This window comes from Geotrypetes seraphini, chromosome 3 (genome assembly GCF_902459505.1).
Source record: "Geotrypetes seraphini chromosome 3, aGeoSer1.1, whole genome shotgun sequence".
NCBI lineage: Eukaryota > Metazoa > Chordata > Amphibia > Gymnophiona > Dermophiidae > Geotrypetes > Geotrypetes seraphini.
In genome coordinates, this window is record NC_047086.1 from 19212492 (window position 1) to 19227235 (window position 14744).

At 45.3% G+C, this 14744-nt stretch overlaps 1 protein-coding gene across 4 annotated transcripts in view; it reads left to right on the plus strand.

Moving 5' to 3' along the window:
• Window positions 1-14744, plus strand: part of ASCC3 (activating signal cointegrator 1 complex subunit 3) — a 938401-nt gene that overhangs the window by 406048 nt on the left and 517609 nt on the right. The gene's annotated exons all lie outside the window — the stretch shown is intronic.

Sequence of the window (14744 nt, forward strand, 5' to 3'; positions counted from 1 at the left end):
CAATGCAGTTCTTATGACGAGGCCAGTGCCAACAAAGTTGAAATTAACCATTGGAAACACTTTGCTATCGATTGGCACTTCTGAAGACCTGAAACAGGTTAAGACGAGTAGAGGTGATACTGTTTTAAATTGTGGAGTGTAAAAAATAACAGCACATGGAAGTTTGCTCTGGTAAACTTGATTATTTAACTTTTTCTCAAATGAGGAAAAAAAAAATACATGTTAGATTTTTTGTTCTTTCAGTCTCTATAGAATGTCTGTTTAGGACAAAATAGCTTTGAAAATTGAATGCAACAGGCTCAGTTTTGTAGAAAAGGCACCATTTGGAAATGGGCCAGTTCCAATGAAAGATTCCAAATAAATAGTTCCCAAAAATAAACAGTGTATTACTAAAGGTGAGGGAATTTAGCAGCTGTAATGTAGAAACACAGCAGTTAAGAAATTGTTGCTTTCTAACTGCCTTCTCTTCCCCAGTCACAGGTGGGACCTAGATAAAAAATCTCACAGAAACACCATACTTAGGGGTTGAAATAATTCCACGTTTATCATTCTTTTCCTAACGAAGTTTATCCCAGGACAAGCAGGCAGCATATTCTTGACTGATGGGTGACGGCACCGACGGAGCCCCGGTACGGACAATTTTAGAGTGATTGCACTCTAAGAACTTTAGAAAGTTCTAGCTAGGACGCACCGCGCGTGCGCGAGTGCCTTCCCGCCCGACAGAGGCGCGCGGTCCCCAGTTTTCTTAATTCCGCGGAGCTAAGAAGACGCGTGTTTCCAACGGCTGTTGGAAGTTTTTTTCTATTTCACTTGCCTTCCCGCTCGCGCGTAATTTTCTCTTCATATTTTATTTCTTTCCTTCTTTTTTACCTTTTGTGTAAAAAAAAAAAAAAAAAAAAATTCTTATTTTTCCTTTTTTTGTCGAATCTGACCCGGCGGGGCCTGTTGGCACCATCGAAGCCTCGGGCTTCGATTTTGATACAGCAGTATTTCCCTTCATGCCCCCGTCACCGGGTTTCAAAAAGTGTCAGCGGTGTGCACGCCCTATCTCCCTTTCCGACCCACACAAGTGGTGCCTCCAGTGTCTGGGTCCGGACCATAGGGCTGAAACCTGCACCCGCTGTAGTTCTTTACAAAAAGAACTTTAAAAAATAGACAAATTCAGCAGCGGATCCTTTTCGGTACCGCTATGGAAGTTGCACCGGTATCGACGTCGACGACTTCCTCCAAATCGACTCCGACTACCTCGGCACCGCCAGATCCATCGTCGGTGTCGACTCCTGTAGGTAAGCCGGCTAAGAAGCCTTCCCCTACTGTTCTAGGCCAGCCAGTTGAGCATGCAGTGAGCCAAGTCCTGCAGACTGAGCGCCGGCCCCGTAAACGCTCCGCTCCCATTGAAGTCTCGGCCTCTTCATCGGCATCAACTTCACCCGAGCGTCGAGCGGCACCGAAGGTACCGAGCAAGAAAAAACCGGTACCGGTGCCATCGGGACCAACGTTGGATGAGCGCATTGCCTCTATCCTCCAGGTCCAGCTTAAGCAGCAACTCCAACAGTTGCTCCCGGCTCTATTGTCTCCGAACCTTCCAGTGTCGGTACCGACTGAGCCTTCGGTGCCGTCTGTCGAACAGCCTCTGTTATTGGCATCGACTGTTTCGGCACCACAAAAATCTTTGTCCATGCCTGTTCTGTCAGCAGAACCAAAACGGCGTGCTACTCCTACGGGGTCGGAACCGGTACTGTTCTCTGAACCCCGTACCGTACTACATTCCCCTGGTACCGTTTCCACTCGGTCTGGTAAATCGGTACGCAAGACTAAACATACTGATACATCGACTCCACTTTCCCAGGGCCGTTTGCAATCGGTACGGGACCCTGACTTGTGGGACGATTCGGATGATCCCCTCGGTACCGAGGAGGATTACACATCTGATGAGGAGGAACCATCGGTGCAGGATACTACTGCTAAGCCAGAGCACTCCTCCTTCACAAAATTTTTAAAGGAGATGTCAGACACCCTGTCTATTCCTTTAGAGTCTGACTCTAAAAAATCCAAGGCATTTTTGGAAGCCTTGGATTTTGACCAACCTCCTAAAGAGTTTTTAAAGTTACCCCTCCATGACATCTTGAGGGAAACTTTTTATAAGAATCTTGAAACTCCTTTGACAATCCCAGGAGCCCCAAGAAAACTAGAATCTCTATATAAAGTGATTCCAATCCCTGGATTTGACAAACCCCAACTTCCCCATGAATCCCTGTTGGTAGAGTCAACCCTAAAGAAGACTGCAGGAGCCAGTATGTATGCCTCTGTCCCTCCTGGTAGGGAAGGAAAGGCCATGGACAAATTTGGAAAGCGCCATGCTGGCCAACCGTTCAAGTAATTACGCTTTCCACTTCTCGTTTTACCTGAAGCACCTCATTCAACAGGTGACCTCTTTTCAAAAGTATATTCCGGACCGTAAACTTCCTGCTTTTCAGCAATGTACCTCTAGTCTTCTGCAACTCAGGAAGTTTATGGTCCGTTCTATTTATGATACTTTTGAACTGACATCTCGTGCTACTGCTATCTCTGTAGCAATGAGAAGGTTGGCATGGCTGCGGGCCTCAGAATTGAACGTAAACCATCAGGACCGGCTGGCCAATGCGCCTTGCCTAGGGGATGAGCTGTTTGGGGAGTCTATGGATACCACCACACAAAAGCTCTCCGCCCATGAAACTAGGTGGGACACCTTGTTGAAAAACAAGAAGAAACCTCCTCCTCCTCGTCCATTTAGGCAACAATCTTCATATCAAAGGAGGTTTTCTGCTCGGCCGGCCCAGCCTCACCCTCCTCAACCTCGCAGACAGCGTCAGCAGCAGCAACAGGCTCGTCAACAACAGCAGCCTACTGTCAAACCGGCTACTCAACCTAAGTCGACACAGCCCTTTTGACTCCTTTCTCCAGAACATTGCCAGTCTTCCCCCCTCATGTCCTCTACCTCAGCCCATAGGAGGTCGACTACAAGTTTTTCTATCTCGCTGGGAAGCAATCACCTCCGACCAGTGGGTACTTGCTATCATCGCCCACGGCTACTCTCTAAACTTTCAGACTCCTCCACCATTAAGTCTGCCAAAAGAGTCTGCTTCCAACAAGGCTCAGTCCCTCCTCCTCGCTCAGGAGGTTCAATCCCTCCTTCTTCTCAATGCCATCGAACCAGTTCCTCTGGACCAGCAAGGCCTGGGATTTTACTCCCAGTACTTTCTTGTACCCAAAAAGACCAGAGATCTCAGACCAATATTAGATCTCAGGGATCTCAACAAATGTCTGGTCAAGGAGAAGTTCAAGATGTTATCTCTTGCCACCCTATACCCTCTTCTCTCTCAGGAAGACTGGCTATGTTCCCTCGATCTCAAGGAGGCGTATACTCACGTTCCAATTCATCTGATGTCCAGACAATATCTTCGCTTTCTTGTCAATCAACATCATTACCAATACAAGGTGCTACCCTTCGGCCTAGCCTCCTCGCCCAGGGTATTCACCAAATGTCTGATTGTGGTCGCAGCTTATCTCCGCTCCCACAACTTTCAAGTCTTCCCTTACCTGGACGACTGGCTCATCAAGGCTCCTTCTCCTCAGTCCGTTCACAAAGCCACGGATCAGACCATTTACTTCCTTCGACTGTTGGGGTTCGAAATCAATCTACCCAAGTCGCACCTCATTCCAACTCAGCGACTTCAATTCATTGGAGCCATTCTGGATACTGTTCAGATGAGGGCTTTTCTTCCTCCAAACCGCCTTCACACCATCCTTCATCTCTGTCAGCAGGTATTCCAGCAACCTTCCATCTCTGCGAATCACATGATGGTGCTCTTGGGACACATGGCCTCCACAGTACATGTCACTCCCTTCGCACGTCTCCACCTGTGTACTCCTCAATGGACCCTAGCGACTCAGTGGTCACAAGCGACGGATCCTTGTTCACAACACATATCTGTGACCTCGTCTCTTCGACAGTCGCTTCTTTGGTGGTTGAAATCATCAAATCTATCCAGAGGTCTACTGTTCCATCTACCTCCTCATCAACTGGTCATCACCACGGATTCCTCCCCCTATGCATGGGGAGCTCACCTGAACGAGTTCCAAACTCAGGGATTTTGGACCACACAGGAAAAGAAACACCACATCAATTTCCTGGAACTCAGAGCGATGTTTTACGCCCTCAAAGCTTTCCAACATCTCCTGTTTCCTCAGGTTCTTCTCATTTGCACAGACAACCAAGTTGCAATGTACTACATCAACAAACAGGGAGGGACGGGATCCCATCCCTTATGTCAGGAAGCTCTAAGGATTTGGACCTGGGCGACTGCTCGTCACTTATTCCTGAAGGCAGTCTACATCCAAGGGGAACAGAATTGCTTAGCAGACAATCTCAGCAGAATTCTTCAACCTCACGAATGGACTCTCGACCCCTCGACTCTCCAGTCTATATTCTCCCAATGGGGCACACCTCAAGTGGATCTTTTTGCAGCTCCCCACAACCATCAACTGCCCCTGTTTTGCTCCAGACTTTACTCTCCTCACCGTCTGGAACCCGATGCATTTCTCCTGGATTGGACCAATCTCTTCCTTTATGCATTCCCTCCTCTTCCGCTCATGCTGCGCACCTTATTCAAGCTCAAGAGGGAACAAGCCACCATGATTCTCATCGCTGCACGGTGGCCCAGACAGCATTGGTTTTCCCTTCTACTTCAACTCAGTTCCAGGGAACCCATACCTCTTCCTCTGTTTCCTTCACTGCTTACACAGCATCAGCAAACACTGCTTCATCCCAACTTACAGTCTCTGCACCTGACAGCTTGGTATCTCTCGGGCTGACTTCGGCTCACGCTCTCCTTTCTCAGCCTGTCCGTTCTATTATTGATGCCTCCAGGAAACCGTCTACTCTTCAATGTTACCAACAAAAGTGGTCTCGGTTTTCTTCCTGGTGCCTGTTACATCACCATAATCCCATGTCTACAGCAGTGGGACTGGTTTTGGACTATCTGTTGTCCTTATCTGACTCTGGTCTTAAATCCTCTTCGATAAGGGTCCACCTTAGTGCTATCGCAGCTTTTCATGAGCCGATTCATGGAAAACCCCTCTCAGCTCATCCCTTAGTTTCAAGGTTCATGAAGGGCCTTTTCAATGTGAAGCCACCTCTTAAGGCCCCTCCTGTTGTATGGGATCTTAATGTGGTTCTTTCTGCGTTAATGAAGCCTCCTTTCGAGCCTTTGGCCACAACGCATTTTAAATTTCTAACTTGGAAAGTGGTCTTTCTTATAGCTCTCACTTCTGCCAGGAGGGTCAGTGAGCTCCATGCACTGGTGGCTGATCCACCTTTCACTGTTTTTCACCATGATAAGGTCGTTCTCCGTACACATCCAAAATTCCTTCCTAAGGTTGTGTCTGAGTTTCATCTTAACCAATCCATCGTTCTACCTGTTTTTTTCCCAAAGCCTCATTCTAATCCAGGTGAACAGGCTTTGCATACCTTGGATTGTAAACGTGCTCTGGCTTACTATCTTGATCGCACCAAACCTCACAGATCATCTCCTCAACTGTTTTTGTCCTTTGATCCTAACAAGTTGGGTCATCCTGTATCTAAACGCACCCTGTCTAATTGGCTTGCAGCTTGCGTTTCCTTCTGTTATGCTCAGTCGGGACTGACACTGGAAGGTTCTGTCACAGGCCACAAGATTAGAGCTATGGCAGCGTCTGTAGCTTTCCTCCGTTCCACTCCTATTGAGGAAATCTGCAAGGCTGCTACTTGGTCCTCAGTTCATACTTTTACATCTCACTATTGTCTGGATGCATTCTCCAGACGGGATGGACACTTCGGCCAATCTGTTTTACAAAATTTGTTTTCCTAATGGCCAACCTTCCCTCCATCCCTCTTTTTGTTAGCTTGGAGGTCACCCATCAGTCAAGAATATGCTGCCTGCTTGTCCTGGGATAAAGCACAGTTACTTACCGTAACAGGTGTTATCCAGGGACAGCAGGCAGATATTCTTGCGTCCCACCCACCTCCCCGGGTTGGCTTCTTAGCTGGCTTATCCTAACTGGGGACCGCGCGCCTCTGTCGGGCGGGAAGGCACTCGCGCACGCGCGGTGCGGCCTAGCTAGAACTTTCTAAAGTTCTTAGAGTGCAATCACTCTAAAATTGTCCGTACCGTGGCTCCGTCGGTGCCATCACCCATCAGTCAAGAATATCTGCCTGCTGTCCCTGGATAACACCTGTTACGGTAAGTAACTGTGCTTTCTGTTTCCCCACTACTGCCAGATCCTTATTTCTACAAAAGTGTTTTCTATTAATTCAGATATACATTTTATTTTCTTTGTTGCAAATTTTACTTTGAAACCTAATGACTGGAGGCCCAGCACAGCAGGGATTCCAGGGCAGGCAGGAGCGGTGAGGGCCACTGAAGTTTTGTTCGTGGTCCCTGCTGCAAACCACGGGCAGTGCTGGTTTTGGGATGGGAGGATCGGCAGGATGCATGGTCCCAGCTCTGCTGCACAATTCTAGGATGGCTGCAGCCCTGCCAGGCAGGGCTGAAGACGAGGCGAGAGGTTTGGTTCCCCCAGCAACGGCAATCAGCTGATTGTTGGCCGCTGGGGAAAATCGGAGGAGCATAGGCGCAAGCGCAGACTTCCGTTCATGTGCAGAATGATCTGGGCTTAGGCCACAGGCCTGTGCAAGGCACATATAGGGAGAAGGAGAAAAAGGACACACATAGATAACATCACACAGGAAGACAAGGTTTGTTTTATTGATTTGCTTAGATAAATGCAGTAGGTACAGCAAGCTCCAGTTCCTGCAAAAGTTCCAGCGTCAGTTCCAGTTCAGAGCTCCCACGCAAGAAAGCGGCGGTAGGCCTGATGAAAAAGGTTTTATTTATCTTCTTTTCATAGTGTGCACCAGGGGTCTCCAAAGTCCCTCCTCGAGGGCCGAACCCAGTCGGGTTTTTGGGATTTCCCCAATGAATATGCATTGAAAGCAATGCATGCACATAGATTTCATGCATATTCATTGGGGAAATCCCGAAAACTCAACTGGATTCGGCCCTTAAGGAGGGACTTTGGAGACCCCTGGTGTGCACACTACCATTTTTAGGGACATTATTAGCCATTCTTAAACACATGTTTTATAATTTTTGAGAAAAAAATGAATTAAAAGAACATTTGTCCTCCTAAAGTAAACTTACTCGTAAAAGGGTCCAGTGATACTAAACACATCAGTCTGAAAGAGAAAACAAATATTATTTACTAAAGACTTTAATAATAAGAAATGTTGCTTAGTCAAACCTGAAACAGATAAGAGAACATTTATACATCTCTTTATATTTAAAAGAAAATAACTTTCACCAGTTAGAATACGATTTTAATTAGCATAACAAATTATATTTTGTGGTTTTATTATGAATGCACTTTAATTCTTTTTTAAAAGACTTTTCATTCTGATTGCACTTTAATTGTTTGAAAGTCTTTTAATTGAGCCTGAATATTTATATTTTTAAATATATTTGTGCAATAAAGCAATAATATAATTTATTTAACAATCCTCCTGTCTGGTTCTCTTCTTCTCCAAAGCTTTCACTCCAACTTCACAATTAAAGCCAGTAATTTAATATAATTCAAGACAACCGTTGTGAGTTAGAGAAGACATAGAAACATAGAAATAGACTGCAGATAAGGGCCACGGCCCATCTAGTCTGCCCACCCTAATGTCCCTCCCCTACCTTTGCCCTATGAATAGATCCCATGTGCCGATCCCATTTGGCCTTAAAATCAGGCACGCTGCTGGCCTCAATCACCTGTAGTGGAAGACTATTCCAGCGATCAACCACCCTTTCAGTGAAAAAGAATTTCCTGGTGTCACCTCGTAGTTTCCCGCCCCTGATTTTCCACGGATGCCCTCTTGTTGTCGTGGGACCCTTGAAAAAGTATCGATGTGGCCCGTAAGATACTTGAACGTCTCGATCATGTCCCCCCTCTCTCTGCACTCCTCGAGCGAGTATAGCTGTAATTTGTCAAGCTGTTCTTCGTATGGAAGATCCTTGAGTCCCGAGACCATCCGGGTGGCCATTCTCTGCACCGACTCCAGTCTCAGCACATCCTTGTGATAATGCGGCCTCCAGAATTGCACACAGTATTCCAGGTGGGGCCTCACCATGGATCTATACAATGGCATAATGACTTCCGCCTTACGGCTGACGAAACCCCTTCGTATGCAACCCATGATTTGTCTTGCCTTGGACGAAGCCTACTCCACTTGATTGGCAGACTTCATGTCCTCACTGACGATTACCCCCAAGTCTCGTTCTGCTACCGTTTTTGCTAGGATCTCGCCATTAAGGGTATAAGACTTGCATGGATTTTGGCTGCCCAGGTGCATAACTTTGCATTTTTTGGCATTGAAGTTGAGTTGCCATGTCCTAGACCAGCGCTCCAGTAGGAGTAGGTCGTGCATCATGTTGTCAGGCATTGAATCTTCGTCTGTTGTGCATTTGCCCACTACATTACTTAGTTTGGCGTCATCGGCGAATAATGTTATTTTACCTCGAAGCCCTTCTGCCAAGTCCCTTATAAAGATGTTGAATAGGATTGGGCCCAAGACTGAGCCCTGTGGCACTCCACTGATCACCTCCGTCATTTCGGAGGGGGTGCCGTTCACCACCACCCTTTGAAGCCTACCTCCAAGCCAGTTCCCAACCCATTTCGTCAATGTGTCACCTAATCCTATAGAACTCATCTTGCTCATCAACCTTCGGTGTGGTACGCTATCGAATGTTTTGCTAAAGTCCAGGTACACGATGTCCAGGGACTCCCCAATATCCAGCTTCCCCGTCACCCAATCAAAGAAGCTGATCAGGTTGGATTGGCATGATCTCCCCTTAGTATATCCATGTTGTCGGGGATCCCGTAGATTCTCCTCATCCAGGATCTTATCCAATTGGTGTTTGATTAGAGTTTCCATTAGTTTGCTCACTATCGATGTTAGACTCACTGGTCTGTAGTTTGCTTTCTCCATCTATGAGCCTTTCTTGTGGAGTGGAATGACGTTAACCGTCCTCCAGTCCAACGGGACGCTGCCTGTACTAAGGGAGAGGTTGAAGAGCGCGGACAGTGGCTCCGCCAAGACATCACTCAGCTCCCTAAGCACCCTGGGGTGCAGGTTGTCCAACCCCATTGCTTTGTTAACCTTGAGCTTTGACAGCTCACCGTAGACACTGCTGGGCGTAAACTCAAAGTTACTAAACAGGTCAACTGAGCCAACCCTTGTCTGTAGCTGAGGGCCAAGCCCCGGCGCTTCTCGGGTGAAGACTGAGCAGTAGTATTCATTTAATAGTTGGGCTTTTTCCGAATCCTTTTTCACATAGTCTCCGTCAGGATTCTTAAGACGTACAATCCCGCCTGAGTTTTTTCTTCTGTCACTGATATACCTGAAGAAGGATTTATTTCCCTTCTGGATGTTCTTTGCCAGAGACTCCTCCATGTGGAATTTAGCCTCCCTGACTGCTGTTTTGACGGCTTTTGATTTGGTCAGGTAGTCTGCTCTAGAGTCCTGCTTCTCCGATTGTTTGTAAGAGATGAATGCTTTTTTCTTCTCCTTGATGAGGTCTGAGATCTCCGCAGTAAACCACTGTGGCTTATTGTTCCTTCGCCGTTTACTTACTGATTTAACATAGCGGTTTGTTGCTTCTTGTATGGTGGCTTTCAAAGTCGACCATATTTCTTCCACGTTATCGGTTTCTGCTTGGCTTTGTAGCGCCTGGTGAACGAAGTCTCCCATTTCTTTGAAGTTTGTGTCCTTGAATTTGAGGACCTTGGTCAGTGTGGTAGATTTAATGAAACCTTTCCTGAGATTAAACCATACCATGTTGTGGTCACTGGAGGCCAATGTGTTGTCCACCGAGACCTCTGTGACACTTTCTCCATTGGTAAGTATCAGGTCCGTTATTGCCTGATCCCTTGTTGGTTCCAGCACCAGTTGCCTGAGTATTGCTCCCTTCATAGAGTTTAATAGCCTCCTGCTGCTGCCGGAAGCAGAGGTAAGACGTAAGTTTTGTCTCGGGGGAAATCCAAACTTCCTCACGAACCGTGATAACATCAGTCATTGGCTGTTGTTACTGAGGCAAAGTGAGACCGAACGCTAGTGTGCATGGTGGGGTGTCACTTTTGCAATGATACTGACTGGCTGAACCATGTAGTTTGTTGTATCCAGCCCACTAGAAGTAGAAAATTTATTTATTTCATTTTTTTATCCCGTTCTCCCCAGAGATAAGAACGGGTTACAGATTGACCCACATAATATATAATTAACAAGTTACATTTTGCCATAATTACAGTACAAGGTTTTTTTGATACACCACATCTTGTACACATCCTCTATCCAATTCTCTAATCACCCAGTCAAATAAATTAATCAGATTTGTCTGACAAGACCTACCTGTAGTGAATCCATGTTGCCTCCGGTCTTGTAATCCACAGGATTGCAGAAACTTGACCATTTTCTGTTTTAAAAGCATTTCCATTAATTTGCTTACCACAGAAGTCAGACTTACCGGCCTGTAATTCCTTACTTCTTCCTTACTTCCAAGATCTGGTGAGTAGGGTGGATGGTCTGTGCACTGAAACCCTAAATGCGTCAAAACATGCATCATTTTGCCAACCTTGTGAACAGGTGCATTGTCTTGCAAAAAGAGAACTCCTTTCTGCAGCTTCCCTCTCCTTTTTTTCGTTCAATGCCTCCTTTATTTGGCACAGTGAGTTACAGTAGTATTTTGCTTTAACTGTTTGGCGCCTTGGAAGATAGACATTACAACACCTTCCTGATCCCAAAATATGGTGGCTATGACCTTTCCTGCTGACTTTTGGGTCTTGAATTTTCTTGGCCTTAGAGAACCTGAGTGTCGCCATTGCATGGACTGTTGTTTTATCTCAGGATCATAGTGGTGTAACTAGTCATTCCAAAAAGTTGGCACCAGCTCACTGAAAATACTGCAAAATCAACTAGGAAGTGTTCATTTATTGATATTTTTCATCAGCATTTGGGCACCCACTTGGCTGACAGCTTTTGCATACTCAGCTGCTCGTGGATTATACACCCAATATGTTCCCTGGATATCTGTAATAATAATAATAATAACTTTATTTTTCTATACCGCCATAGTCGGGCGACTTCTAGGCGGTTTACATTGTAAGAAGGCTGGACATTCAGCGAATAACAAAAGGTCTTAATACAGTACAATAAGTCAACTTACAATACCGTACCATGAGTCTAAATACAATACAATACAATACAATACATTACAATGAGTCTAAATACAATACAATACAATGAGTCTAAGTACAATACCATACAATGGGTCTAAATACAAACAATAATCTAAGAGGGAAACTTACGTATTAATTGGAGTTCTATGGTTAGTGAGTACCTGAATACTTTAGTAATAATAATAATAACTTTATTTTTGTATACCGCAATACCACAAAACAGTTCAGAGCGGTTTACAGGTTAAGAGACTGTACATTTACAGCGAAGTTACAGCATATCAGAAAACAGTTCAGCATATCAGAAAACAATTTAGAGCAATTTATGCAATGAAGGTGCAGAGAATTAGTTAACAAGTGTATGGTATAAACCAGTGACAATTACAAAATGATCCAATCGCTGTTGTCAGGGGGGTGCCAACCGGGGAAGAAGGGGAGGAAGGGTAGGGAGGGGAGGCGAGGTTGAGATTATTAGTTTGGTAGGGAGGGCGGGGGTTAGAGGAATTTATCAAAGAGGTATGATTTGAGAGATTTCCTGAAGGATTGATAAGTTGGGGCAAGAGAGATGAGGGTGGACAAGCAGTCATTCCATTTGCCAGCTTGGAAAGAGAGGGTTTTGTTGAAGAATCTTTTGTAGGTGCATCCTTTTGGGGAGGGATAGGCAAACAGGTGGGCATTGCGTGTACAGTTAGAGCCTGGGAAGACGAAGTGGCGTGACAGATATATCGGGGCTGAGCCAGTTAGGGTTTTGAAGCAGAGGCAGGCGAATTTGAAGATGATCCTTGCTTCGAACGTTAGCCAATGATTGGTACTTACATGTTGATTGGGGTTCTATGGGTAGAGAATACCTGAATACATGAGAGGAGCTTCTTGAGAGGAAGAAAAAGGCGTTTACAGGGGGGAAGTCCTAGTGAGTGAGGGGACAGTTTTAGTCAATGAATTTGGCGAACAGGGCGGTTTTAATCGATTTTCGGATTGCACTATATGTCAGATTGGGTTCGTTTATGTAGTTTTTCAGCCAAACTTGCTGTCTGTTCGCTTGGAACTTAAAGGTTCTGTCCAGGAATGATTTGTACCTGCAGCCTGTAATCTTTGGGTATGTAAAGATGTTTTTGTTTCTGGTTGTTCGAGTGGGGTTGTGTAGGGTGAAGTGAGATTGTAGGTATTATTCTTTATTATTCTTTATTCTTATATACCGCCATACCCAGTGAGTTCTAGGCGGTTTACATCAATTAGCAAATGATCTGCATTGAATAGCAGATTTACAACAAAATTAGAAGTAGGTTTACAAAATTAGAAGCAGATTTACAGCATAATTAGAAGTATTTTTAACAGCAAATTGCAGGCTGAATTATGATAAATTACAGTGATTTGCCGCAGTCAGCCGTGAAATTACAGCGATTCTTAACTGTCTGCAAAGAGGGCAGGTTTACAGCAATATTACAGAAATTGCAGGTTTGATCGAGCTAGGTAGGGGAGGTAGAGAGTGGGGGAGGGAGGGACTGGTGAAGGAGGAAGGGGGCAGGGGTGGGGTAAGTGTCATGTGAGGTGAATGGATTATTAAGGGTCGTGTTTGCTGAAAAGGTACGTTTTTAGTAGTTTTCTGAATGATAGGTAAGTGGGGGCCTCGAGTATCATCTGTGCTAGCCATGGGTTCGACTTGGCTGCTTGGAAGGCAAAAGTTCTATCAAGGAATCTTTTGAGAGGACAGTGTTTAGGCGAAGGGAAGGCGAACAATTGAGTTCTCCGTGATGTCCTGTTGCTGCAGTAAAGGTTAAAGTGTGTGTTTATGTAACTTGGGGAGGAGCCGTTAACCGATTTGTAGCAGAAGCATGCAAATTTAAAAAGAATTCTAGATTCAAATGGTAGCCAGTGTAGTTGGTGATAGAAAGGGGTGACATGTTCCCATTTCTTTAGGCCAAAGATGAGGCGCACCGCGGTATTTTGGACTATTTTTAGTCTCCTGGTAGTTTTCTTAGTGGCGTTAAGGTAGATGATATTGCAGTAGTCGAGGATGCTGAGGATGGAGGATTGTACAAGTAGGCGGAATGCATTGTCATAGAAGTGTTTTTTTATGGTGCGAAGTTTCCAAAGTACCGAGAAGCTTTTCCTAATTATGAGGTCGGTATGGTTATCTAGAGATAAGTTTTTGTCCAGCGTGACTCCCAGAATTTTTATGGTCGGATCAAGGGGGAAGGTCTTTCCTTTTAGTTGAATTGTGGTTTCCTTAATTTTATCTTTGGGGGAGGCTAGGAAAAATTTTGTTTTGTCTGGGTTTAATTTCAGTCTGAATGAAAGCATCCAGAGTTCTATCTGGTTGAGAGTGTTTGAGATGTGGTCGAGTAGTTCTTGTGAAAAGTTGGTTAATGGGATGGTTATTGTGATATCGTCTGCATAAATGAAGAATTTGAGATTTAGGTTGTGTAAGAGTTTACCTAGTGAGGCTAGGTATATGTTGAATAGGATGGGGGATAGGGGGGAGCCCTGTGGGACCCCGCAGGTGTTGTCCCAGCAGTATGAGAAAGAGTTATTCTTGAGTACCTTGTATGATCTATTTTGTAGGAACCCCTGAAACCAATTGAGGACCTGGTCTGAGATGCCTATGTGCGCTAGGCATTCCAGGAGAATGGTGTGGTCGACCAGGTCAAAAGCACTGCTCAGGTCGAGTTGTATGATCAGGGCACTTGAGCCCTGACTGAAGAGTGTGAGGAGGTGGTCGAGAAGGGAGGCTATGATGGTTTCAGTGCTGTGGTCCGCACGAAATCCTGATTGGTTGTCACTTAGAATGTTGAATTTTTCAAGGTATGCGGAAAGTTCCGCTTTTACCAACCCTTCCGCTATTTTGGTAAATAGGGGGATGCTGGCGATCGGCCTATAATTAGATGGGGAATTTGGTGGTTCTTTCTCATTTTTTAAAATTGGGGTGATCATTATTTGACCCTGCTCCGACGGGAAGTTACCTTTGGATAGTAGGTAATTAACCCATGTCATCATTTTTGCTTTAAAATGGGGGGAGGCCGTTCTCATGATTTTTGGTGGGCATGTGTCCAGATGGCAGTAGGAGTGAGTATACTTGTTGTAGTAAGTATTGAAGGTTTGCCAATCGGTTACTGCGAATTGTTTCCAACTAAGGTCGACTTTGGCTCCCGGGTCTGGGTTTGGTGGATTCATGTCTGTGAGGATGGGGAAGAGCTCGAGGGGGTTGGGGCTGGCTGGTAGAGTTGTTCTTATTTTTTGGATCTTGGTATTGAAGAAGTCGGCAAGAGTGTTGGCGGTTAAGGTGGCTTCTTCGTGTAGGTTTGTGTAGGTTTCTATGTTGTATAGATCGTTGACCAATCTGAAGAGGTTATTGCTATTGGTTTTAGGATTACCGATTTTGTGGGAGTAGAATTTTTTTCTTTTTTCACTAGTGAGGGTTTTGTACTGTTTTAATTTTTGTCTCCATGCCAGTCTGT